General features: G+C 44.7%; 57 non-coding genes across 57 annotated transcripts; all 57 read right to left on the reverse strand.

The window, feature by feature from the left end:
• Positions 1-99: 99 nt before the first annotated feature.
• Positions 100-218, reverse strand: LOC146882668 (5S ribosomal RNA). The gene has a single exon (XR_014985761.1). It is a non-coding gene; the product is annotated as a 5S ribosomal RNA (ribosomal RNA).
• A 215-nt stretch (positions 219-433) lies between these two features.
• Positions 434-552, reverse strand: LOC146882669 (5S ribosomal RNA). The gene has a single exon (XR_014985546.1). It is a non-coding gene; the product is annotated as a 5S ribosomal RNA (ribosomal RNA).
• Positions 553-767: 215 nt separating this feature from the next.
• LOC146882670 (5S ribosomal RNA) lies at positions 768-886 on the reverse strand. The gene has a single exon (XR_014985599.1). It is a non-coding gene; the product is annotated as a 5S ribosomal RNA (ribosomal RNA).
• Positions 887-1,102: 216 nt separating this feature from the next.
• On the reverse strand, positions 1,103-1,221 carry LOC146882671 (5S ribosomal RNA). Its single transcript, XR_014985762.1, has one exon. It is a non-coding gene; the product is annotated as a 5S ribosomal RNA (ribosomal RNA).
• Positions 1,222-1,436: 215 nt separating this feature from the next.
• On the reverse strand, positions 1,437-1,555 carry LOC146882672 (5S ribosomal RNA). Its single transcript, XR_014985604.1, has one exon. It is a non-coding gene; the product is annotated as a 5S ribosomal RNA (ribosomal RNA).
• Positions 1,556-1,770: 215 nt separating this feature from the next.
• On the reverse strand, positions 1,771-1,889 carry LOC146882673 (5S ribosomal RNA). Its single transcript, XR_014985855.1, has one exon. It is a non-coding gene; the product is annotated as a 5S ribosomal RNA (ribosomal RNA).
• A 215-nt stretch (positions 1,890-2,104) lies between these two features.
• On the reverse strand, positions 2,105-2,223 carry LOC146882674 (5S ribosomal RNA). The gene has a single exon (XR_014985763.1). It is a non-coding gene; the product is annotated as a 5S ribosomal RNA (ribosomal RNA).
• Positions 2,224-2,440: 217 nt separating this feature from the next.
• LOC146882675 (5S ribosomal RNA) lies at positions 2,441-2,559 on the reverse strand. Its single transcript, XR_014985764.1, has one exon. It is a non-coding gene; the product is annotated as a 5S ribosomal RNA (ribosomal RNA).
• A 215-nt stretch (positions 2,560-2,774) lies between these two features.
• Positions 2,775-2,893, reverse strand: LOC146882676 (5S ribosomal RNA). Its single transcript, XR_014985765.1, has one exon. It is a non-coding gene; the product is annotated as a 5S ribosomal RNA (ribosomal RNA).
• Positions 2,894-3,109: 216 nt separating this feature from the next.
• On the reverse strand, positions 3,110-3,228 carry LOC146882677 (5S ribosomal RNA). The gene has a single exon (XR_014985766.1). It is a non-coding gene; the product is annotated as a 5S ribosomal RNA (ribosomal RNA).
• A 215-nt stretch (positions 3,229-3,443) lies between these two features.
• LOC146882678 (5S ribosomal RNA) lies at positions 3,444-3,562 on the reverse strand. Its single transcript, XR_014985767.1, has one exon. It is a non-coding gene; the product is annotated as a 5S ribosomal RNA (ribosomal RNA).
• Positions 3,563-3,781: 219 nt separating this feature from the next.
• On the reverse strand, positions 3,782-3,900 carry LOC146882679 (5S ribosomal RNA). Its single transcript, XR_014985495.1, has one exon. It is a non-coding gene; the product is annotated as a 5S ribosomal RNA (ribosomal RNA).
• A 215-nt stretch (positions 3,901-4,115) lies between these two features.
• LOC146882680 (5S ribosomal RNA) lies at positions 4,116-4,234 on the reverse strand. The gene has a single exon (XR_014985862.1). It is a non-coding gene; the product is annotated as a 5S ribosomal RNA (ribosomal RNA).
• A 215-nt stretch (positions 4,235-4,449) lies between these two features.
• Positions 4,450-4,568, reverse strand: LOC146882681 (5S ribosomal RNA). Its single transcript, XR_014985768.1, has one exon. It is a non-coding gene; the product is annotated as a 5S ribosomal RNA (ribosomal RNA).
• Positions 4,569-4,785: 217 nt separating this feature from the next.
• LOC146882682 (5S ribosomal RNA) lies at positions 4,786-4,904 on the reverse strand. The gene has a single exon (XR_014985769.1). It is a non-coding gene; the product is annotated as a 5S ribosomal RNA (ribosomal RNA).
• Positions 4,905-5,119: 215 nt separating this feature from the next.
• Positions 5,120-5,238, reverse strand: LOC146882683 (5S ribosomal RNA). Its single transcript, XR_014985770.1, has one exon. It is a non-coding gene; the product is annotated as a 5S ribosomal RNA (ribosomal RNA).
• Positions 5,239-5,454: 216 nt separating this feature from the next.
• Positions 5,455-5,573, reverse strand: LOC146882684 (5S ribosomal RNA). Its single transcript, XR_014985771.1, has one exon. It is a non-coding gene; the product is annotated as a 5S ribosomal RNA (ribosomal RNA).
• A 215-nt stretch (positions 5,574-5,788) lies between these two features.
• On the reverse strand, positions 5,789-5,907 carry LOC146882685 (5S ribosomal RNA). The gene has a single exon (XR_014986056.1). It is a non-coding gene; the product is annotated as a 5S ribosomal RNA (ribosomal RNA).
• A 219-nt stretch (positions 5,908-6,126) lies between these two features.
• Positions 6,127-6,245, reverse strand: LOC146882686 (5S ribosomal RNA). Its single transcript, XR_014985496.1, has one exon. It is a non-coding gene; the product is annotated as a 5S ribosomal RNA (ribosomal RNA).
• A 215-nt stretch (positions 6,246-6,460) lies between these two features.
• Positions 6,461-6,579, reverse strand: LOC146882687 (5S ribosomal RNA). The gene has a single exon (XR_014985772.1). It is a non-coding gene; the product is annotated as a 5S ribosomal RNA (ribosomal RNA).
• Positions 6,580-6,794: 215 nt separating this feature from the next.
• Positions 6,795-6,913, reverse strand: LOC146882688 (5S ribosomal RNA). Its single transcript, XR_014985773.1, has one exon. It is a non-coding gene; the product is annotated as a 5S ribosomal RNA (ribosomal RNA).
• Positions 6,914-7,129: 216 nt separating this feature from the next.
• Positions 7,130-7,248, reverse strand: LOC146882689 (5S ribosomal RNA). Its single transcript, XR_014985774.1, has one exon. It is a non-coding gene; the product is annotated as a 5S ribosomal RNA (ribosomal RNA).
• Positions 7,249-7,463: 215 nt separating this feature from the next.
• Positions 7,464-7,582, reverse strand: LOC146882690 (5S ribosomal RNA). Its single transcript, XR_014985775.1, has one exon. It is a non-coding gene; the product is annotated as a 5S ribosomal RNA (ribosomal RNA).
• Positions 7,583-7,800: 218 nt separating this feature from the next.
• Positions 7,801-7,919, reverse strand: LOC146882691 (5S ribosomal RNA). The gene has a single exon (XR_014985776.1). It is a non-coding gene; the product is annotated as a 5S ribosomal RNA (ribosomal RNA).
• A 215-nt stretch (positions 7,920-8,134) lies between these two features.
• On the reverse strand, positions 8,135-8,253 carry LOC146882692 (5S ribosomal RNA). Its single transcript, XR_014985777.1, has one exon. It is a non-coding gene; the product is annotated as a 5S ribosomal RNA (ribosomal RNA).
• A 217-nt stretch (positions 8,254-8,470) lies between these two features.
• LOC146882693 (5S ribosomal RNA) lies at positions 8,471-8,589 on the reverse strand. The gene has a single exon (XR_014985778.1). It is a non-coding gene; the product is annotated as a 5S ribosomal RNA (ribosomal RNA).
• Positions 8,590-8,804: 215 nt separating this feature from the next.
• On the reverse strand, positions 8,805-8,923 carry LOC146882694 (5S ribosomal RNA). The gene has a single exon (XR_014985547.1). It is a non-coding gene; the product is annotated as a 5S ribosomal RNA (ribosomal RNA).
• Positions 8,924-9,140: 217 nt separating this feature from the next.
• On the reverse strand, positions 9,141-9,259 carry LOC146882695 (5S ribosomal RNA). The gene has a single exon (XR_014985779.1). It is a non-coding gene; the product is annotated as a 5S ribosomal RNA (ribosomal RNA).
• A 215-nt stretch (positions 9,260-9,474) lies between these two features.
• LOC146882696 (5S ribosomal RNA) lies at positions 9,475-9,593 on the reverse strand. The gene has a single exon (XR_014985780.1). It is a non-coding gene; the product is annotated as a 5S ribosomal RNA (ribosomal RNA).
• A 218-nt stretch (positions 9,594-9,811) lies between these two features.
• On the reverse strand, positions 9,812-9,930 carry LOC146882697 (5S ribosomal RNA). Its single transcript, XR_014985781.1, has one exon. It is a non-coding gene; the product is annotated as a 5S ribosomal RNA (ribosomal RNA).
• Positions 9,931-10,145: 215 nt separating this feature from the next.
• On the reverse strand, positions 10,146-10,264 carry LOC146882698 (5S ribosomal RNA). Its single transcript, XR_014985782.1, has one exon. It is a non-coding gene; the product is annotated as a 5S ribosomal RNA (ribosomal RNA).
• Positions 10,265-10,481: 217 nt separating this feature from the next.
• On the reverse strand, positions 10,482-10,600 carry LOC146882699 (5S ribosomal RNA). The gene has a single exon (XR_014985783.1). It is a non-coding gene; the product is annotated as a 5S ribosomal RNA (ribosomal RNA).
• A 215-nt stretch (positions 10,601-10,815) lies between these two features.
• Positions 10,816-10,934, reverse strand: LOC146882700 (5S ribosomal RNA). Its single transcript, XR_014985784.1, has one exon. It is a non-coding gene; the product is annotated as a 5S ribosomal RNA (ribosomal RNA).
• Positions 10,935-11,150: 216 nt separating this feature from the next.
• Positions 11,151-11,269, reverse strand: LOC146882701 (5S ribosomal RNA). The gene has a single exon (XR_014985785.1). It is a non-coding gene; the product is annotated as a 5S ribosomal RNA (ribosomal RNA).
• Positions 11,270-11,484: 215 nt separating this feature from the next.
• On the reverse strand, positions 11,485-11,603 carry LOC146882702 (5S ribosomal RNA). Its single transcript, XR_014985786.1, has one exon. It is a non-coding gene; the product is annotated as a 5S ribosomal RNA (ribosomal RNA).
• A 215-nt stretch (positions 11,604-11,818) lies between these two features.
• LOC146882703 (5S ribosomal RNA) lies at positions 11,819-11,937 on the reverse strand. The gene has a single exon (XR_014985548.1). It is a non-coding gene; the product is annotated as a 5S ribosomal RNA (ribosomal RNA).
• A 218-nt stretch (positions 11,938-12,155) lies between these two features.
• Positions 12,156-12,274, reverse strand: LOC146882704 (5S ribosomal RNA). The gene has a single exon (XR_014985787.1). It is a non-coding gene; the product is annotated as a 5S ribosomal RNA (ribosomal RNA).
• Positions 12,275-12,489: 215 nt separating this feature from the next.
• On the reverse strand, positions 12,490-12,608 carry LOC146882705 (5S ribosomal RNA). Its single transcript, XR_014985788.1, has one exon. It is a non-coding gene; the product is annotated as a 5S ribosomal RNA (ribosomal RNA).
• A 218-nt stretch (positions 12,609-12,826) lies between these two features.
• On the reverse strand, positions 12,827-12,945 carry LOC146882706 (5S ribosomal RNA). The gene has a single exon (XR_014985789.1). It is a non-coding gene; the product is annotated as a 5S ribosomal RNA (ribosomal RNA).
• Positions 12,946-13,160: 215 nt separating this feature from the next.
• On the reverse strand, positions 13,161-13,279 carry LOC146882707 (5S ribosomal RNA). Its single transcript, XR_014985790.1, has one exon. It is a non-coding gene; the product is annotated as a 5S ribosomal RNA (ribosomal RNA).
• A 216-nt stretch (positions 13,280-13,495) lies between these two features.
• Positions 13,496-13,614, reverse strand: LOC146882708 (5S ribosomal RNA). Its single transcript, XR_014985863.1, has one exon. It is a non-coding gene; the product is annotated as a 5S ribosomal RNA (ribosomal RNA).
• A 215-nt stretch (positions 13,615-13,829) lies between these two features.
• LOC146882709 (5S ribosomal RNA) lies at positions 13,830-13,948 on the reverse strand. Its single transcript, XR_014985791.1, has one exon. It is a non-coding gene; the product is annotated as a 5S ribosomal RNA (ribosomal RNA).
• A 216-nt stretch (positions 13,949-14,164) lies between these two features.
• LOC146882710 (5S ribosomal RNA) lies at positions 14,165-14,283 on the reverse strand. The gene has a single exon (XR_014985792.1). It is a non-coding gene; the product is annotated as a 5S ribosomal RNA (ribosomal RNA).
• A 215-nt stretch (positions 14,284-14,498) lies between these two features.
• On the reverse strand, positions 14,499-14,617 carry LOC146882711 (5S ribosomal RNA). Its single transcript, XR_014985606.1, has one exon. It is a non-coding gene; the product is annotated as a 5S ribosomal RNA (ribosomal RNA).
• Positions 14,618-14,832: 215 nt separating this feature from the next.
• Positions 14,833-14,951, reverse strand: LOC146882712 (5S ribosomal RNA). Its single transcript, XR_014985549.1, has one exon. It is a non-coding gene; the product is annotated as a 5S ribosomal RNA (ribosomal RNA).
• Positions 14,952-15,169: 218 nt separating this feature from the next.
• On the reverse strand, positions 15,170-15,288 carry LOC146882713 (5S ribosomal RNA). Its single transcript, XR_014985793.1, has one exon. It is a non-coding gene; the product is annotated as a 5S ribosomal RNA (ribosomal RNA).
• Positions 15,289-15,503: 215 nt separating this feature from the next.
• Positions 15,504-15,622, reverse strand: LOC146882714 (5S ribosomal RNA). Its single transcript, XR_014985794.1, has one exon. It is a non-coding gene; the product is annotated as a 5S ribosomal RNA (ribosomal RNA).
• Positions 15,623-15,840: 218 nt separating this feature from the next.
• LOC146882715 (5S ribosomal RNA) lies at positions 15,841-15,959 on the reverse strand. The gene has a single exon (XR_014985795.1). It is a non-coding gene; the product is annotated as a 5S ribosomal RNA (ribosomal RNA).
• A 215-nt stretch (positions 15,960-16,174) lies between these two features.
• LOC146882716 (5S ribosomal RNA) lies at positions 16,175-16,293 on the reverse strand. The gene has a single exon (XR_014985796.1). It is a non-coding gene; the product is annotated as a 5S ribosomal RNA (ribosomal RNA).
• Positions 16,294-16,509: 216 nt separating this feature from the next.
• LOC146882717 (5S ribosomal RNA) lies at positions 16,510-16,628 on the reverse strand. Its single transcript, XR_014985864.1, has one exon. It is a non-coding gene; the product is annotated as a 5S ribosomal RNA (ribosomal RNA).
• A 215-nt stretch (positions 16,629-16,843) lies between these two features.
• LOC146882718 (5S ribosomal RNA) lies at positions 16,844-16,962 on the reverse strand. The gene has a single exon (XR_014985797.1). It is a non-coding gene; the product is annotated as a 5S ribosomal RNA (ribosomal RNA).
• Positions 16,963-17,178: 216 nt separating this feature from the next.
• Positions 17,179-17,297, reverse strand: LOC146882719 (5S ribosomal RNA). Its single transcript, XR_014985798.1, has one exon. It is a non-coding gene; the product is annotated as a 5S ribosomal RNA (ribosomal RNA).
• Positions 17,298-17,512: 215 nt separating this feature from the next.
• On the reverse strand, positions 17,513-17,631 carry LOC146882720 (5S ribosomal RNA). Its single transcript, XR_014985607.1, has one exon. It is a non-coding gene; the product is annotated as a 5S ribosomal RNA (ribosomal RNA).
• A 218-nt stretch (positions 17,632-17,849) lies between these two features.
• Positions 17,850-17,968, reverse strand: LOC146882721 (5S ribosomal RNA). The gene has a single exon (XR_014985799.1). It is a non-coding gene; the product is annotated as a 5S ribosomal RNA (ribosomal RNA).
• A 217-nt stretch (positions 17,969-18,185) lies between these two features.
• LOC146882722 (5S ribosomal RNA) lies at positions 18,186-18,304 on the reverse strand. Its single transcript, XR_014985800.1, has one exon. It is a non-coding gene; the product is annotated as a 5S ribosomal RNA (ribosomal RNA).
• Positions 18,305-18,519: 215 nt separating this feature from the next.
• On the reverse strand, positions 18,520-18,638 carry LOC146882723 (5S ribosomal RNA). Its single transcript, XR_014985801.1, has one exon. It is a non-coding gene; the product is annotated as a 5S ribosomal RNA (ribosomal RNA).
• Positions 18,639-18,854: 216 nt separating this feature from the next.
• LOC146882724 (5S ribosomal RNA) lies at positions 18,855-18,973 on the reverse strand. Its single transcript, XR_014985802.1, has one exon. It is a non-coding gene; the product is annotated as a 5S ribosomal RNA (ribosomal RNA).
• Positions 18,974-19,178: the final 205 nt, after the last annotated feature.

A 19,178-nucleotide genomic window follows, 5' to 3' on the forward strand; every position in this document is an offset into this window, starting at 1 on the left:
TAACAGTAGTTTGAGTCATTTAGGTGGTACTATTGGATTTAATTGCAAAAAACGGTGATGAAAATGGCGTAAAAAAAAAAAAGAAAAAAACGTAAAAAAGAGGTGCAACACGAGGACTTCCCAGGAGGTCACCCATCCTAGTACTACTCTCGCCCAAGCACGCTTAACTGCGGAGTTCTGATGGGATCCGGTGCATTAGTGCTGGTATGATCGCACCTGTCAAGTATTGCACGATCAATGTATATATGGGTTTCGCATTGGGCCTAAGTTTGAAAACTTGGTGAGGCGCGGGGCCCGGGGACGTGAAGTGGGTTGTTTGTGTCCGAATAAATTTTGGTAACAGTAGTTTGAGTCATTTAGGTGGTACTATTGGATTTAATTGCAAAAAACGGTGATGAAAATGGCGTAAAAAAAAAGAAAAAAACGTAAAAAAGAGGTGCAACACGAGGACTTCCCAGGAGGTCACCCATCCTAGTACTACTCTCGCCCAAGCACGCTTAACTGCGGAGTTTTGATGGGATCCGGTGCATTAGTGCTGGTATGATCGCACCTGTCAAGTATTGCACGATCAATGTATATATGGGTTTCGCATTGGGCCTAAGTTTGAAAACTTGGTGAGGCGCGGGGCCCGGGGACGTGAAGTGGGTTGTTTGTGTCCGAATAAATTTTGGTAACAGTAGTTTGAGTCATTTAGGTGGTACTATTGGATTTAATTGCAAAAAACGGTGATGAAAATGGCGTAAAAAAAAAGAAAAAAACGTAAAAAAGAGGTGCAACACGAGGACTTCCCAGGAGGTCACCCATCCTAGTACTACTCTCGCCGAAGCACGCTTAACTGCGGAGTTCTGATGGGATCCGGTGCATTAGTGCTGGTATGATCGCACCTGTCAAGTATTGCACGATCAATGTATATATGGGTTTCGCATTGGGCCTAAGTTTGAAAACTTGGTGAGGCGCGGGGCCCGGGGACGTGAAGTGGGTTGTTTGCGTCCGAATAAATTTTGGTAACAGTAGTTTGAGTCATTTAGGTGGTACTATTGGATTTAATTGCAAAAAACGGTGATGAAAATGGCGTAAAAAAAAAAGAAAAAAACGTAAAAAAGAGGTGCAACACGAGGACTTCCCAGGAGGTCACCCATCCTAGTACTACTCTCGCCCAAGCACGCTTAACTGCGGAGTTCTGATGGGATCCGGTGCATTAGTGCTGGTATGATCGCACCTGTCAAGTATTGCACGATCAATGTATATATGGGTTTCGCATTGGGCCTAAGTTTGAAAACTTGGTGAGGCGCGGGGCCCGGGGACGTGAAGTGGGTTGTTTGTGTCCGAATAAATTTTGGTAACAGTAGTTTGAGTCATTTAGGTGGTACTATTGGATTTAATTGCAAAAAACGGTGATGAAAATGGCGTAAAAAAAAAGAAAAAAACGTAAAAAAGAGGTGCAACACGAGGACTTCCCAGGAGGTCACCCATCCTAGTACTACTCTCGCCCAAGCACGCTTAACTGCGTAGTTCTGATGGGATCCGGTGCATTAGTGCTGGTATGATCGCACCTGTCAAGTATTGCACGATCAATGTATATATGGGTTTCGCATTGGGCCTAAGTTTGAAAACTTGGTGAGGCGCGGGGCCCGGGGACGTGAAGTGGGTTGTTTGTGTCCGAATAAATTTTGGTAACAGTAGTTTGAGTCATTTAGGTGGTACTATTGGATTTAATTGCAAAAAACGGTGATGAAAATGGCGTAAAAAAAAAGAAAAAAACGTAAAAAAGAGGTGCAACACGAGGACTTCCCAGGGGGTCACCCATCCTAGTACTACTCTCGCCCAAGCACGCTTAACTGCGGAGTTCTGATGGGATCCGGTGCATTAGTGCTGGTATGATCGCACCTGTCAAGTATTGCACGATCAATGTATATATGGGTTTCGCATTGGGCCTAAGTTTGAAAACTTGGTGAGGCGCGGGGCCCGGGGACGTGAAGTGGGTTGTTTGTGTCCGAATAAATTTTGGTAACAGTAGTTTGAGTCATTTAGGTGGTACTATTGGATTTAATTGCAAAAAACGGTGATGAAAATGGCGTAAAAAAAAAGAAAAAAACGTAAAAAAGAGGTGCAACACGAGGACTTCCCAGGAGGTCACCCATCCTAGTACTACTCTCGCCCAAGCACGCTTAACTGCGGAGTTCTGATGGGATCCGGTGCATTAGTGCTGGTATGATCGCACCTGTCAAGTATTGCACGATCAATGTATATATGGGTTTCGCATTGGGCCTAAGTTTGAAAACTTGGTGAGGCGCGGGGCCCGGGGACGTGAAGTGGGTTGTTTGTGTCCGAATAAATTTTGGTAACAGTAGTTTGAGTCATTTAGGTGGTACTATTGGATTTAATTGCAAAAAACGGTGATGAAAATGGCGTAAAAAAAAAAAGAAAAAAACGTAAAAAAGAGGTGCAACACGAGGACTTCCCAGGAGGTCACCCATCCTAGTACTACTCTCGCCCAAGCACGCTTAACTGCGGAGTTCTGATGGGATCCGGTGCATTAGTGCTGGTATGATCGCACCTGTCAAGTATTGCACGATCAATGTATATATGGGTTTCGCATTGGGCCTAAGTTTGAAAACTTGGTGAGGCGCGGGGCCCGGGGACGTGAAGTGGGTTGTTTGTGTCCGAATAAATTTTGGTAACAGTAGTTTGAGTCATTTAGGTGGTACTATTGGATTTAATTGCAAAAAACGGTGATGAAAATGGCGTAAAAAAAAAGAAAAAAACGTAAAAAAGAGGTGCAACACGAGGACTTCCCAGGAGGTCACCCATCCTAGTACTACTCTCGCCCAAGCACGCTTAACTGCGGAGTTCTGATGGGATCCGGTGCATTAGTGCTGGTATGATCGCACCTGTCAAGTATTGCACGATCAATGTATATATGGGTTTCGCATTGGGCCTAAGTTTGAAAACTTGGTGAGGCGCGGGGCCCGGGGACGTGAAGTGGGTTGTTTGCGTCCGAATAAATTTTGGTAACAGTAGTTTGAGTCATTTAGGTGGTACTATTGGATTTAATTGCAAAAAACGGTGATGAAAATGGCGTAAAAAAAAAAGAAAAAAACGTAAAAAAGAGGTGCAACACGAGGACTTCCCAGGAGGTCACCCATCCTAGTACTACTCTCGCCCAAGCACGCTTAACTGCGGAGTTCTGATGGGATCCGGTGCATTAGTGCTGGTATGATCGCACCTGTCAAGTATTGCACGATCAATGTATATATGGGTTTCGCATTGGGCCTAAGTTTGAAAACTTGGTGAGGCGCGGGGCCCGGGGACGTGAAGTGGGTTGTTTGTGTCCGAATAAATTTTGGTAACAGTAGTTTGAGTCATTTAGGTGGTACTATTGGATTTAATTGCAAAAAACGGTGATGAAAATGGCGTAAAAAAAAAGAAAAAAACGTAAAAAAGAGGTGCAACACGAGGACTTCCCAGGAGGTCACCCATCCTAGTACTACTCTCGCCCAAGCACGCTTAACTGCGGAGTTCTGATGGGATCCGGTGCATTAGTGCTGGTATGATCGCACCTGTCAAGTATTGCACGATCAATGTATATATGGGTTTCGCATTGGGCCTAAGTTTGAAAACTTGGTGAGGCGCGGGGCCCGGGGACGTGAAGTGGGTTGTTTGTGTCCGAATAAATTTTGGTAACAGTAGTTTGAGTCATTTAGGTGGTACTATTGGATTTAATTGCAAAAAACGGTGATGAAAATGGCGTAAAAAAAAAAAAAGAAAAAAACGTAAAAAAGAGGTGCAACACGAGGACTTCCCAGGAGGTCACCCATCCTAGTACTACTCTCGCCCAAGCACGCTTAAGTGCGGAGTTCTGATGGGATCCGGTGCATTAGTGCTGGTATGATCGCACCTGTCAAGTATTGCACGATCAATGTATATATGGGTTTCGCATTGGGCCTAAGTTTGAAAACTTGGTGAGGCGCGGGGCCCGGGGACGTGAAGTGGGTTGTTTGTGTCCGAATAAATTTTGGTAACAGTAGTTTTAGTCATTTAGGTGGTACTATTGGATTTAATTGCAAAAAACGGTGATGAAAATGGCGTAAAAAAAAAGAAAAAAACGTAAAAAAGAGGTGCAACACAAGGACTTCCCAGGAGGTCACCCATCCTAGTACTACTCTCGCCCAAGCACGCTTAACTGCGGAGTTCTGATGGGATCCGGTGCATTAGTGCTGGTATGATCGCACCTGTCAAGTATTGCACGATCAATGTATATATGGGTTTCGCATTGGGCCTAAGTTTGAAAACTTGGTGAGGCGCGGGGCCCGGGGACGTGAAGTGGGTTGTTTGTGTCCGAATAAATTTTGGTAACAGTAGTTTGAGTCATTTAGGTGGTACTATTGGATTTAATTGCAAAAAACGGTGATGAAAATGGCGTAAAAAAAAAGAAAAAAACGTAAAAAAGAGGTGCAACACGAGGACTTCCCAGGAGGTCACCCATCCTAGTACTACTCTCGCCCAAGCACGCTTAACTGCGGAGTTCTGATGGGATCCGGTGCATTAGTGCTGGTATGATCGCACCTGTCAAGTATTGCACGATCAATGTATATATGGGTTTCGCATTGGGCCTAAGTTTGAAAACTTGGTGAGGCGCGGGGCCCGGGGACGTGAAGTGGGTTGTTTGTGTCCGAATAAATTTTGGTAACAGTAGTTTGAGTCATTTAGGTGGTACTATTGGATTTAATTGCAAAAAACGGTGATGAAAATGGCGTAAAAAAAAAAAGAAAAAAACGTAAAAAAGAGGTGCAACACGAGGACTTCCCAGGAGGTCACCCATCCTAGTACTACTCTCGCCCAAGCACGCTTAACTGCGGAGTTCTGATGGGATCCGGTGCATTAGTGCTGGTATGATCGCACCTGTCAAGTATTGCACGATCAATGTATATATGGGTTTCGCATTGGGCCTAAGTTTGAAAACTTGGTGAGGCGCGGGGCCCGGGGACGTGAAGTGGGTTGTTTGTGTCCGAATAAATTTTGGTAACAGTAGTTTGAGTCATTTAGGTGGTACTATTGGATTTAATTGCAAAAAACGGTGATGAAAATGGCGTAAAAAAAAAGAAAAAAACGTAAAAAAGAGGTGCAACACGAGGACTTCCCAGGAGGTCACCCATCCTAGTACTACTCTCGCCCAAGCACGCTTAACTGCGGAGTTCTGATGGGATCCGGTGCATTAGTGCTGGTATGATCGCACCTGTCAAGTATTGCACGATCAATGTATATATGGGTTTCGCATTGGGCCTAAGTTTGAAAACTTGGTGAGGCGCGGGGCCCGGGGACGTGAAGTGGGTTGTTTGCGTCCGAATAAATTTTGGTAACAGTAGTTTGAGTCATTTAGGTGGTACTATTGGATTTAATTGCAAAAAACGGTGATGAAAATGGCGTAAAAAAAAAAGAAAAAAACGTAAAAAAGAGGTGCAACACGAGGACTTCCCAGGAGGTCACCCATCCTAGTACTACTCTCGCCCAAGCACGCTTAACTGCGGAGTTCTGATGGGATCCGGTGCATTAGTGCTGGTATGATCGCACCTGTCAAGTATTGCACGATCAATGTATATATGGGTTTCGCATTGGGCCTAAGTTTGAAAACTTGGTGAGGCGCGGGGCCCGGGGACGTGAAGTGGGTTGTTTGTGTCCGAATAAATTTTGGTAACAGTAGTTTGAGTCATTTAGGTGGTACTATTGGATTTAATTGCAAAAAACGGTGATGAAAATGGCGTAAAAAAAAAGAAAAAAACGTAAAAAAGAGGTGCAACACGAGGACTTCCCAGGAGGTCACCCATCCTAGTACTACTCTCGCCCAAGCACGCTTAACTGCGGAGTTCTGATGGGATCCGATGCATTAGTGCTGGTATGATCGCACCTGTCAAGTATTGCACGATCAATGTATATATGGGTTTCGCATTGGGCCTAAGTTTGAAAACTTGGTGAGGCGCGGGGCCCGGGGACGTGAAGTGGGTTGTTTGTGTCCGAATAAATTTTGGTAACAGTAGTTTGAGTCATTTAGGTGGTACTATTGGATTTAATTGCAAAAAACGGTGATGAAAATGGCGTAAAAAAAAAAAAAGAAAAAAACGTAAAAAAGAGGTGCAACACGAGGACTTCCCAGGAGGTCACCCATCCTAGTACTACTCTCGCCCAAGCACGCTTAAGTGCGGAGTTCTGATGGGATCCGGTGCATTAGTGCTGGTATGATCGCACCTGTCAAGTATTGCACGATCAATGTATATATGGGTTTCGCATTGGGCCTAAGTTTGAAAACTTGGTGAGGCGCGGGGCCCGGGGACGTGAAGTGGGTTGTTTGTGTCCGAATAAATTTTGGTAACAGTAGTTTTAGTCATTTAGGTGGTACTATTGGATTTAATTGCAAAAAACGGTGATGAAAATGGCGTAAAAAAAAAGAAAAAAACGTAAAAAAGAGGTGCAACACGAGGACTTCCCAGGAGGTCACCCATCCTAGTACTACTCTCGCCCAAGCACGCTTAACTGCGGAGTTCTGATGGGATCCGGTGCATTAGTGCTGGTATGATCGCACCTGTCAAGTATTGCACGATCAATGTATATATGGGTTTCGCATTGGGCCTAAGTTTGAAAACTTGGTGAGGCGCGGGGCCCGGGGACGTGAAGTGGGTTGTTTGTGTCCGAATAAATTTTGGTAACAGTAGTTTGAGTCATTTAGGTGGTACTATTGGATTTAATTGCAAAAAACGGTGATGAAAATGGCGTAAAAAAAAAGAAAAAAACGTAAAAAAGAGGTGCAACACGAGGACTTCCCAGGAGGTCACCCATCCTAGTACTACTCTCGCCCAAGCACGCTTAACTGCGGAGTTCTGATGGGATCCGGTGCATTAGTGCTGGTATGATCGCACCTGTCAAGTATTGCACGATCAATGTATATATGGGTTTCGCATTGGGCCTAAGTTTGAAAACTTGGTGAGGCGCGGGGCCCGGGGACGTGAAGTGGGTTGTTTGTGTCCGAATAAATTTTGGTAACAGTAGTTTGAGTCATTTAGGTGGTACTATTGGATTTAATTGCAAAAAACGGTGATGAAAATGGCGTAAAAAAAAAAGAAAAAAACGTAAAAAAGAGGTGCAACACGAGGACTTCCCAGGAGGTCACCCATCCTAGTACTACTCTCGCCCAAGCACGCTTAACTGCGGAGTTCTGATGGGATCCGGTGCATTAGTGCTGGTATGATCGCACCTGTCAAGTATTGCACGATCAATGTATATATGGGTTTCGCATTGGGCCTAAGTTTGAAAACTTGGTGAGGCGCGGGGCCCGGGGACGTGAAGTGGGTTGTTTGTGTCCGAATAAATTTTGGTAACAGTAGTTTGAGTCATTTAGGTGGTACTATTGGATTTAATTGCAAAAAACGGTGATGAAAATGGCGTAAAAAAAAAGAAAAAAACGTAAAAAAGAGGTGCAACACGAGGACTTCCCAGGAGGTCACCCATCCTAGTACTACTCTCGCCCAAGCACGCTTAACTGCGGAGTTCTGATGGGATCCGGTGCATTAGTGCTGGTATGATCGCACCTGTCAAGTATTGCACGATCAATGTATATATGGGTTTCGCATTGGGCCTAAGTTTGAAAACTTGGTGAGGCGCGGGGCCCGGGGACGTGAAGTGGGTTGTTTGTGTCCGAATAAATTTTGGTAACAGTAGTTTGAGTCATTTAGGTGGTACTATTGGATTTAATTGCAAAAAACGGTGATGAAAATGGCGTAAAAAAAAAAAAGAAAAAAACGTAAAAAAGAGGTGCAACACGAGGACTTCCCAGGAGGTCACCCATCCTAGTACTACTCTCGCCCAAGCACGCTTAACTGCGGAGTTCTGATGGGATCCGGTGCATTAGTGCTGGTATGATCGCACCTGTCAAGTATTGCACGATCAATGTATATATGGGTTTCGCATTGGGCCTAAGTTTGAAAACTTGGTGAGGCGCGGGGCCCGGGGACGTGAAGTGGGTTGTTTGTGTCCGAATAAATTTTGGTAACAGTAGTTTGAGTCATTTAGGTGGTACTATTGGATTTAATTGCAAAAAACGGTGATGAAAATGGCGTAAAAAAAAAGAAAAAAACGTAAAAAAGAGGTGCAACACGAGGACTTCCCAGGAGGTCACCCATCCTAGTACTACTCTCGCCCAAGCACGCTTAACTGCGGAGTTCTGATGGGATCCGGTGCATTAGTGCTGGTATGATCGCACCTGTCAAGTATTGCACGATCAATGTATATATGGGTTTCGCATTGGGCCTAAGTTTGAAAACTTGGTGAGGCGCGGGGCCCGGGGACGTGAAGTGGGTTGTTTGTGTCCGAATAAATTTTGGTAACAGTAGTTTGAGTCATTTAGGTGGTACTATTGGATTTAATTGCAAAAAACGGTGATGAAAATGGCGTAAAAAAAAAAAGAAAAAAACGTAAAAAAGAGGTGCAACACGAGGACTTCCCAGGAGGTCACCCATCCTAGTACTACTCTCGCCCAAGCACGCTTAACTGCGGAGTTCTGATGGGATCCGGTGCATTAGTGCTGGTATGATCGCACCTGTCAAGTATTGCACGATCAATGTATATATGGGTTTCGCATTGGGCCTAAGTTTGAAAACTTGGTGAGGCGCGGGGCCCGGGGACGTGAAGTGGGTTGTTTGTGTCCGAATAAATTTTGGTAACAGTAGTTTGAGTCATTTAGGTGGTACTATTGGATTTAATTGCAAAAAACGGTGATGAAAATGGCGTAAAAAAAAAGAAAAAAACGTAAAAAAGAGGTGCAACACGAGGACTTCCCAGGAGGTCACCCATCCTAGTACTACTCTCGCCCAAGCACGCTTAACTGCGGAGTTTTGATGGGATCCGGTGCATTAGTGCTGGTATGATCGCACCTGTCAAGTATTGCACGATCAATGTATATATGGGTTTCGCATTGGGCCTAAGTTTGAAAACTTGGTGAGGCGCGGGGCCCGGGGACGTGAAGTGGGTTGTTTGTGTCCGAATAAATTTTGGTAACAGTAGTTTGAGTCATTTAGGTGGTACTATTGGATTTAATTGCAAAAAACGGTGATGAAAATGGCGTAAAAAAAAAAAGAAAAAAACGTAAAAAAGAGGTGCAACACGAGGACTTCCCAGGAGGTCACCCATCCTAGTACTACTCTCGCCCAAGCACGCTTAACTGCGGAGTTCTGATGGGATCCGGTGCATTAGTGCTGGTATGATCGCACCTGTCAAGTATTGCACGATCAATGTATATATGGGTTTCGCATTGGGCCTAAGTTTGAAAACTTGGTGAGGCGCGGGGCCCGGGGACGTGAAGTGGGTTGTTTGTGTCCGAATAAATTTTGGTAACAGTAGTTTGAGTCATTTAGGTGGTACTATTGGATTTAATTGCAAAAAACGGTGATGAAAATGGCGTAAAAAAAAAGAAAAAAACGTAAAAAAGAGGTGCAACACGAGGACTTCCCAGGAGGTCACCCATCCTAGTACTACTCTCGCCCAAGCACGCTTAACTGCGGAGTTCTGATGGGATCCGGTGCATTAGTGCTGGTATGATCGCACCTGTCAAGTATTGCACGATCAATGTATATATGGGTTTCGCATTGGGCCTAAGTTTGAAAACTTGGTGAGGCGCGGGGCCCGGGGACGTGAAGTGGGTTGTTTGTGTCCGAATAAATTTTGGTAACAGTAGTTTGAGTCATTTAGGTGGTACTATTGGATTTAATTGCAAAAAACGGTGATGAAAATGGCGTAAAAAAAAAAAAGAAAAAAACGTAAAAAAGAGGTGCAACACGAGGACTTCCCAGGAGGTCACCCATCCTAGTACTACTCTCGCCCAAGCACGCTTAACTGCGGAGTTCTGATGGGATCCGGTGCATTAGTGCTGGTATGATCGCACCTGTCAAGTATTGCACGATCAATGTATATATGGGTTTCGCATTGGGCCTAAGTTTGAAAACTTGGTGAGGCGCGGGGCCCGGGGACGTGAAGTGGGTTGTTTGTGTCCGAATAAATTTTGGTAACAGTAGTTTGAGTCATTTAGGTGGTACTATTGGATTTAATTGCAAAAAACGGTGATGAAAATGGCGTAAAAAAAAAGAAAAAAACGTAAAAAAGAGGTGCAACACGAGGACTTCCCAGGAGGTCACCCATCCTAGTACTACTCTCGCCCAAGCACGCTTAACTGCGGAGTTCTGATGGGATCCGGTGCATTAGTGCTGGTATGATCGCACCTGTCAAGTATTGCACGATCAATGTATATATGGGTTTCGCATTGGGCCTAAGTTTGAAAACTTGGTGAGGCGCGGGGCCCGGGGACGTGAAGTGGGTTGTTTGTGTCCGAATAAATTTTGGTAACAGTAGTTTGAGTCATTTAGGTGGTACTATTGGATTTAATTGCAAAAAACGGTGATGAAAATGGCGTAAAAAAAAAAAGAAAAAAACGTAAAAAAGAGGTGCAACACGAGGACTTCCCAGGAGGTCACCCATCCTAGTACTACTCTCGCCCAAGCACGCTTAACTGCGGAGTTCTGATGGGATCCGGTGCATTAGTGCTGGTATGATCGCACCTGTCAAGTATTGCACGATCAATGTATATATGGGTTTCGCATTGGGCCTAAGTTTGAAAACTTGGTGAGGCGCGGGGCCCGGGGACGTGAAGTGGGTTGTTTGTGTCCGAATAAATTTTGGTAACAGTAGTTTGAGTCATTTAGGTGGTACTATTGGATTTAATTGCAAAAAACGGTGATGAAAATGGCGTAAAAAAAAAGAAAAAAACGTAAAAAAGAGGTGCAACACGAGGACTTCCCAGGAGGTCACCCATCCTAGTACTACTCTCGCCCAAGCACGCTTAACTGCGGAGTTCTGATGGGATCCGGTGCATTAGTGCTGGTATGATCGCACCTGTCAAGTATTGCACGATCAATGTATATATGGGTTTCGCATTGGGCCTAAGTTTGAAAACTTGGTGAGGCGCGGGGCCCGGGGACGTGAAGTGGGTTGTTTGCGTCCGAATAAATTTTGGTAACAGTAGTTTGAGTCATTTAGGTGGTACTATTGGATTTAATTGCAAAAAACGGTGATGAAAATGGCGTAAAAAAAAAAGAAAAAAACGTAAAAAAGAGGTGCAACACGAGGACTTCCCAGGAGGTCACCCATCCTAGTACTACTCTCGCCCAAGCACGCTTAACTGCGGAGTTCTGATGGGATCCGGTGCATTAGTGCTGGTATGATCGCACCTGTCAAGTATTGCACGATCAATGTATATATGGGTTTCGCATTGGGCCTAAGTTTGAAAACTTGGTGAGGCGCGGGGCCCGGGGACGTGAAGTGGGTTGTTTGTGTCCGAATAAATTTTGGTAACAGTAGTTTGAGTCATTTAGGTGGTACTATTGGATTTAATTGCAAAAAACGGTGATGAAAATGGCGTAAAAAAAAAGAAAAAAACGTAAAAAAGAGGTGCAACACGAGGACTTCCCAGGAGGTCACCCATCCTAGTACTACTCTCGCCCAAGCACGCTTAACTGCGGAGTTCTGATGGGATCCGGTGCATTAGTGCTGGTATGATCGCACCTGTCAAGTATTGCACGATCAATGTATATATGGGTTTCGCATTGGGCCTAAGTTTGAAAACTTGGTGAGGCGCGGGGCCCGGGGACGTGAAGTGGGTTGTTTGTGTCCGAATAAATTTTGGTAACAGTAGTTTGAGTCATTTAGGTGGTACTATTGGATTTAATTGCAAAAAACGGTGATGAAAATGGCGTAAAAAAAAAGAAAAAAACGTAAAAAAGAGGTGCAACACGAGGACTTCCCAGGAGGTCACCCATCCTAGTACTACTCTCGCCCAAGCACGCTTAACTGCGGAGTTTTGATGGGATCCGGTGCATTAGTGCTGGTATGATCGCACCTGTCAAGTATTGCACGATCAATGTATATATGGGTTTCGCATTGGGCCTAAGTTTGAAAACTTGGTGAGGCGCGGGGCCCGGGGACGTGAAGTGGGTTGTTTGTGTCCGAATAAATTTTGGTAACAGTAGTTTGAGTCATTTAGGTGGTACTATTGGATTTAATTGCAAAAAACGGTGATGAAAATGGCGTAAAAAAAAAAAAGAAAAAAACGTAAAAAAGAGGTGCAACACGAGGACTTCCCAGGAGGTCACCCATCCTAGTACTACTCTCGCCCAAGCACGCTTAACTGCGGAGTTCTGATGGGATCCGGTGCATTAGTGCTGGTATGATCGCACCTGTCAAGTATTGCACGATCAATGTATATATGGGTTTCGCATTGGGCCTAAGTTTGAAAACTTGGTGAGGCGCGGGGCCCGGGGACGTGAAGTGGGTTGTTTGTGTCCGAATAAATTTTGGTAACAGTAGTTTGAGTCATTTAGGTGGTACTATTGGATTTAATTGCAAAAAACGGTGATGAAAATGGCGTAAAAAAAAAGAAAAAAACGTAAAAAAGAGGTGCAACACGAGGACTTCCCAGGAGGTCACCCATCCTAGTACTACTCTCGCCCAAGCACGCTTAACTGCGGAGTTCTGATGGGATCCGGTGCATTAGTGCTGGTATGATCGCACCTGTCAAGTATTGCACGATCAATGTATATATGGGTTTCGCATTGGGCCTAAGTTTGAAAACTTGGTGAGGCGCGGGGCCCGGGGACGTGAAGTGGGTTGTTTGTGTCCGAATAAATTTTGGTAACAGTAGTTTGAGTCATTTAGGTGGTACTATTGGATTTAATTGCAAAAAACGGTGATGAAAATGGCGTAAAAAAAAAAAAGAAAAAAACGTAAAAAAGAGGTGCAACACGAGGACTTCCCAGGAGGTCACCCATCCTAGTACTACTCTCGCCCAAGCACGCTTAACTGCGGAGTTCTGATGGGATCCGGTGCATTAGTGCTGGTATGATCGCACCTGTCAAGTATTGCACGATCAATGTATATATGGGTTTCGCATTGGGCCTAAGTTTGAAAACTTGGTGAGGCGCGGGGCCCGGGGACGTGAAGTGGGTTGTTTGTGTCCGAATAAATTTTGGTAACAGTAGTTTGAGTCATTTAGGTGGTACTAGTGGATTTAATTGCAAAAAACGGTGATGAAAATGGCGTAAAAAAAAAGAAAAAAACGTAAAAAAGAGGTGCAACACGAGGACTTCCCAGGAGGTCACCCATCCTAGTACTACTCTCGCCCAAGCACGCTTAACTGCGGAGTTCTGATGGGATCCGGTGCATTAGTGCTGGTATGATCGCACCTGTCAAGTATTGCACGATCAATGTATATATGGGTTTCGCATTGGGCCTAAGTTTGAAAACTTGGTGAGGCGCGGGGCCCGGGGACGTGAAGTGGGTTGTTTGTGTCCGAATAAATTTTGGTAACAGTAGTTTGAGTCATTTAGGTGGTACTATTGGATTTAATTGCAAAAAACGGTGATGAAAATGGCGTAAAAAAAAAAGAAAAAAACGTAAAAAAGAGGTGCAACACAAGGACTTCCCAGGAGGTCACCCATCCTAGTACTACTCTCGCCCAAGCACGCTTAACTGCGGAGTTCTGATGGGATCCGGTGCATTAGTGCTGGTATGATCGCACCTGTCAAGTATTGCACGATCAATGTATATATGGGTTTCGCATTGGGCCTAAGTTTGAAAACTTGGTGAGGCGCGGGGCCCGGGGACGTGAAGTGGGTTGTTTGTGTCCGAATAAATTTTGGTAACAGTAGTTTGAGTCATTTAGGTGGTACTATTGGATTTAATTGCAAAAAACGGTGATGAAAATGGCGTAAAAAAAAAGAAAAAAACGTAAAAAAGAGGTGCAACACGAGGACTTCCCAGGAGGTCACCCATCCTAGTACTACTCTCGCCCAAGCACGCTTAACTGCGGAGTTCTGATGGGATCCGGTGCATTAGTGCTGGTATGATCGCACCTGTCAAGTATTGCACGATCAATGTATATATGGGTTTCGCATTGGGCCTAAGTTTGAAAACTTGGTGAGGCGCGGGGCCCGGGGACGTGAAGTGGGTTGTTTGTGTCCGAATAAATTTTGGTAACAGTAGTTTGAGTCATTTAGGTGGTACTATTGGATTTAATTGCAAAAAACGGTGATGAAAATGGCGTAAAAAAAAAAGAAAAAAACGTAAAAAAGAGGTGCAACACGAGGACTTCCCAGGAGGTCACCCATCCTAGTACTACTCTCGCCCAAGCACGCTTAACTGCGGAGTTCTGATGGGATCCGGTGCATTAGTGCTGGTATGATCGCACCTGTCAAGTATTGCACGATCAATGTATATATGGGTTTCGCATTGGGCCTAAGTTTGAAAACTTGGTGAGGCGCGGGGCCCGGGGACGTGAAGTGGGTTGTTTGTGTCCGAATAAATTTTGGTAACAGTAGTTTGAGTCATTTAGGTGGTACTATTGGATTTAATTGCAAAAAACGGTGATGAAAATGGCGTAAAAAAAAAGAAAAAAACGTAAAAAAGAGGTGCAACACGAGGACTTCCCAGGAGGTCACCCATCCTAGTACTACTCTCGCCCAAGCACGCTTAGCTGCGTAGTTCTGATGGGATCCGGTGCATTAGTGCTGGTATGATCGCACCTGTCAAGTATTGCACGATCAATGTATATATGGGTTTCGCATTGGGCCTAAGTTTGAAAACTTGGTGAGGCGCGGGGCCCGGGGACGTGAAGTGGGTTGTTTGTGTCCGAATAAATTTTGGTAACAGTAGTTTGAGTCATTTAGGTGGTACTATTGGATTTAATTGCAAAAAACGGTGATGAAAATGGCGTAAAAAAAAAGAAAAAAACGTAAAAAAGAGGTGCAACACGAGGACTTCCCAGGAGGTCACCCATCCTAGTACTACTCTCGCCCAAGCACGCTTAACTGCGGAGTTTTGATGGGATCCGGTGCATTAGTGCTGGTATGATCGCACCTGTCAAGTATTGCACGATCAATGTATATATGGGTTTCGCATTGGGCCTAAGTTTGAAAACTTGGTGAGGCGCGGGGCCCGGGGACGTGAAGTGGGTTGTTTGTGTCCGAATAAATTTTGGTAACAGTAGTTTGAGTCATTTAGGTGGTACTATTGGATTTAATTGCAAAAAACGGTGATGAAAATGGCGTAAAAAAAAAAAAGAAAAAAACGTAAAAAAGAGGTGCAACACGAGGACTTCCCAGGAGGTCACCCATCCTAGTACTACTCTCGCCCAAGCACGCTTAACTGCGGAGTTCTGATGGGATCCGGTGCATTAGTGCTGGTATGATCGCACCTGTCAAGTATTGCACGATCAATGTATATATGGGTTTCGCATTGGGCCTAAGTTTGAAAACTTGGTGAGGCGCGGGGCCCGGGGACGTGAAGTGGGTTGTTTGTGTCCGAATAAATTTTGGTAACAGTAGTTTGAGTCATTTAGGTGGTACTATTGGATTTAATTGCAAAAAACGGTGATGAAAATGGCGTAAAAAAAAAGAAAAAAACGTAAAAAAGAGGTGCAACACGAGGACTTCCCAGGAGGTCACCCATCCTAGTACTACTCTCGCCCAAGCACGCTTAACTGCGGAGTTCTGATGGGATCCGGTGCATTAGTGCTGGTATGATCGCACCTGTCAAGTATTGCACGATCAATGTATATATGGGTTTCGCATTGGGCCTAAGTTTGAAAACTTGGTGAGGCGCGGGGCCCGGGGACGTGAAGTGGGTTGTTTGTGTCCGAATAAATTTTGGTAACAGTAGTTTGAGTCATTTAGGTGGTACTATTGGATTTAATTGCAAAAAACGGTGATGAAAATGGCGTAAAAAAAAAAAAGAAAAAAACGTAAAAAAGAGGTGCAACACGAGGACTTCCCAGGAGGTCACCCATCCTAGTACTACTCTCGCCCAAGCACGCTTAACTGCGGAGTTCTGATGGGATCCGGTGCATTAGTGCTGGTATGATCGCACCTGTCAAGTATTGCACGATCAATGTATATATGGGTTTCGCATTGGGCCTAAGTTTGAAAACTTGGTGAGGCGCGGGGCCCGGGGACGTGAAGTGGGTTGTTTGTGTCCGAATAAATTTTGGTAACAGTAGTTTGAGTCATTTAGGTGGTACTAGTGGATTTAATTGCAAAAAACGGTGATGAAAATGGCGTAAAAAAAAAGAAAAAAACGTAAAAAAGAGGTGCAACACGAGGACTTCCCAGGAGGTCACCCATCCTAGTACTACTCTCGCCCAAGCACGCTTAACTGCGGAGTTCTGATGGGATCCGGTGCATTAGTGCTGGTATGATCGCACCTGTCAAGTATTGCACGATCAATGTATATATGGGTTTCGCATTGGGCCTAAGTTTGAAAACTTGGTGAGGCGCGGGGCCCGGGGACGTGAAGTGGGTTGTTTGTGTCCGAATAAATTTTGGTAACAGTAGTTTGAGTCATTTAGGTGGTACTATTGGATTTAATTGCAAAAAACGGTGATGAAAATGGCGTAAAAAAAAAAGAAAAAAACGTAAAAAAGAGGTGCAACACAAGGACTTCCCAGGAGGTCACCCATCCTAGTACTACTCTCGCCCAAGCACGCTTAACTGCGGAGTTCTGATGGGATCCGGTGCATTAGTGCTGGTATGATCGCACCTGTCAAGTATTGCACGATCAATGTATATATGGGTTTCGCATTGGGCCTAAGTTTGAAAACTTGGTGAGGCGCGGGGCCCGGGGACGTGAAGTGGGTTGTTTGTGTCCGAATAAATTTTGGTAACAGTAGTTTGAGTCATTTAGGTGGTACTATTGGATTTAATTGCAAAAAACGGTGATGAAAATGGCGTAAAAAAAAAGAAAAAAACGTAAAAAAGAGGTGCAACACGAGGACTTCCCAGGAGGTCACCCATCCTAGTACTACTCTCGCCCAAGCACGCTTAACTGCGGAGTTCTGATGGGATCCGGTGCATTAGTGCTGGTATGATCGCACCTGTCAAGTATTGCACGATCAATGTATATATGGGTTTCGCATTGGGCCTAAGTTTGAAAACTTGGTGAGGCGCGGGGCCCGGGGACGTGAAGTGGGTTGTTTGTGTCCGAATAAATTTTGGTAACAGTAGTTTGAGTCATTTAGGTGGTACTATTGGATTTAATTGCAAAAAACGGTGATGAAAATGGCGTAAAAAAAAAAGAAAAAAACGTAAAAAAGAGGTGCAACACGAGGACTTCCCAGGAGGTCACCCATCCTAGTACTACTCTCGCCCAAGCACGCTTAACTGCGGAGTTCTGATGGGATCCGGTGCATTAGTGCTGGTATGATCGCACCTGTCAAGTATTGCACGATCAATGTATATATGGGTTTCGCATTGGGCCTAAGTTTGAAAACTTGGTGAGGCGCGGGGCCCGGGGACGTGAAGTGGGTTGTTTGTGTCCGAATAAATTTTGGTAACAGTAGTTTGAGTCATTTAGGTGGTACTATTGGATTTAATTGCAAAAAACGGTGATGAAAATGGCGTAAAAAAAAAGAAAAAAACGTAAAAAAGAGGTGCAACACGAGGACTTCCCAGGAGGTCACCCATCCTAGTACTACTCTCGCCCAAGCACGCTTAGCTGCGTAGTTCTGATGGGATCCGGTGCATTAGTGCTGGTATGATCGCACCTGTCAAGTATTGCACGATCAATGTATATATGGGTTTCGCATTGGGCCTAAGTTTGAAAACTTGGTGAGGCGCGGGGCCCGGGGACGTGAAGTGGGTTGTTTGTGTCCGAATAAATTTTGGTAACAGTAGTTTGAGTCATTTAGGTGGTACTATTGGATTTAATTGCAAAAAACGGTGATGAAAATGGCGTAAAAAAAAAAAAGAAAAAAACGTAAAAAAGAGGTGCAACACGAGGACTTCCCAGGAGGTCACCCATCCTAGTACTACTCTCGCCCAAGCACGCTTAACTGCGGAGTTCTGATGGGATCCGGTGCATTAGTGCTGGTATGATCGCACCTGTCAAGTATTGCACGATCAATGTATATATGGGTTTCGCATTGGGCCTAAGTTTGAAAACTTGGTGAGGCGCGGGGCCCGGGGACGTGAAGTGGGTTGTTTGTGTCCGAATAAATTTTGGTAACAGTAGTTTGAGTCATTTAGGTGGTACTATTGGATTTAATTGCAAAAAACGGTGATGAAAATGGCGTAAAAAAAAAAAGAAAAAAACGTAAAAAAGAGGTGCAACACGAGGACTTCCCAGGAGGTCACCCATCCTAGTACTACTCTCGCCCAAGCACGCTTAACTGCGGAGTTCTGATGGGATCCGGTGCATTAGTGCTGGTATGATCGCACCTGTCAAGTATTGCACGATCAATGTATATATGGGTTTCGCATTGGGCCTAAGTTTGAAAACTTGGTGAGGCGCGGGGCCCGGGGACGTGAAGTGGGTTGTTTGTGTCCGAATAAATTTTGGTAACAGTAGTTTGAGTCATTTAGGTGGTACTAGTGGATTTAATTGCAAAAAACGGTGATGAAAATGGCGTAAAAAAAAAGAAAAAAACGTAAAAAAGAGGTGCAACACGAGGACTTCCCAGGAGGTCACCCATCCTAGTACTACTCTCGCCCAAGCACGCTTAACTGCGGAGTTCTGATGGGATCCGGTGCATTAGTGCTGGTATGATCGCACCTGTCAAGTATTGCACGATCAATGTATATATGGGTTTCGCATTGGGCCTAAGTTTGAAAACTTGGTGAGGCGCGGGGCCCGGGGACGTGAAGTGGGTTGTTTGTGTCCGAATAAATTTTGGTAACAGTAGTTTGAGTCATTTAGGTGGTACTATTGGATTTAATTGCAAAAAACGGTGATGAAAATGGCGTAAAAAAAAAAGAAAAAAACGTAAAAAAGAGGTGCAACACGAGGACTTCCCAGGAGGTCACCCATCCTAGTACTACTCTCGCCCAAGCACGCTTAACTGCGGAGTTCTGATGGGATCCGGTGCATTAGTGCTGGTATGATCGCACCTGTCAAGTATTGCACGATCAATGTATATATGGGTTTCGCATTGGGCCTAAGTTTGAAAACTTGGTGAGGCGCGGGGCCCGGGGACGTGAAGTGGGTTGTTTGTGTCCGAATAAATTTTGGTAACAGTAGTTTGAGTCATTTAGGTGGTACTATTGGATTTAATTGCAAAAAACGGTGATGAAAATGGCGTAAAAAAAAAGAAAAAA

Source organism: Vigna unguiculata, chromosome 10 (assembly GCF_037176805.1).
Source record: "Vigna unguiculata cultivar grain cowpea cultivar isolate G323 ecotype 2 chromosome 10, ASM3717680v1, whole genome shotgun sequence".
NCBI classification, from domain to species: Eukaryota; Viridiplantae; Streptophyta; class Magnoliopsida; order Fabales; family Fabaceae; genus Vigna; species Vigna unguiculata.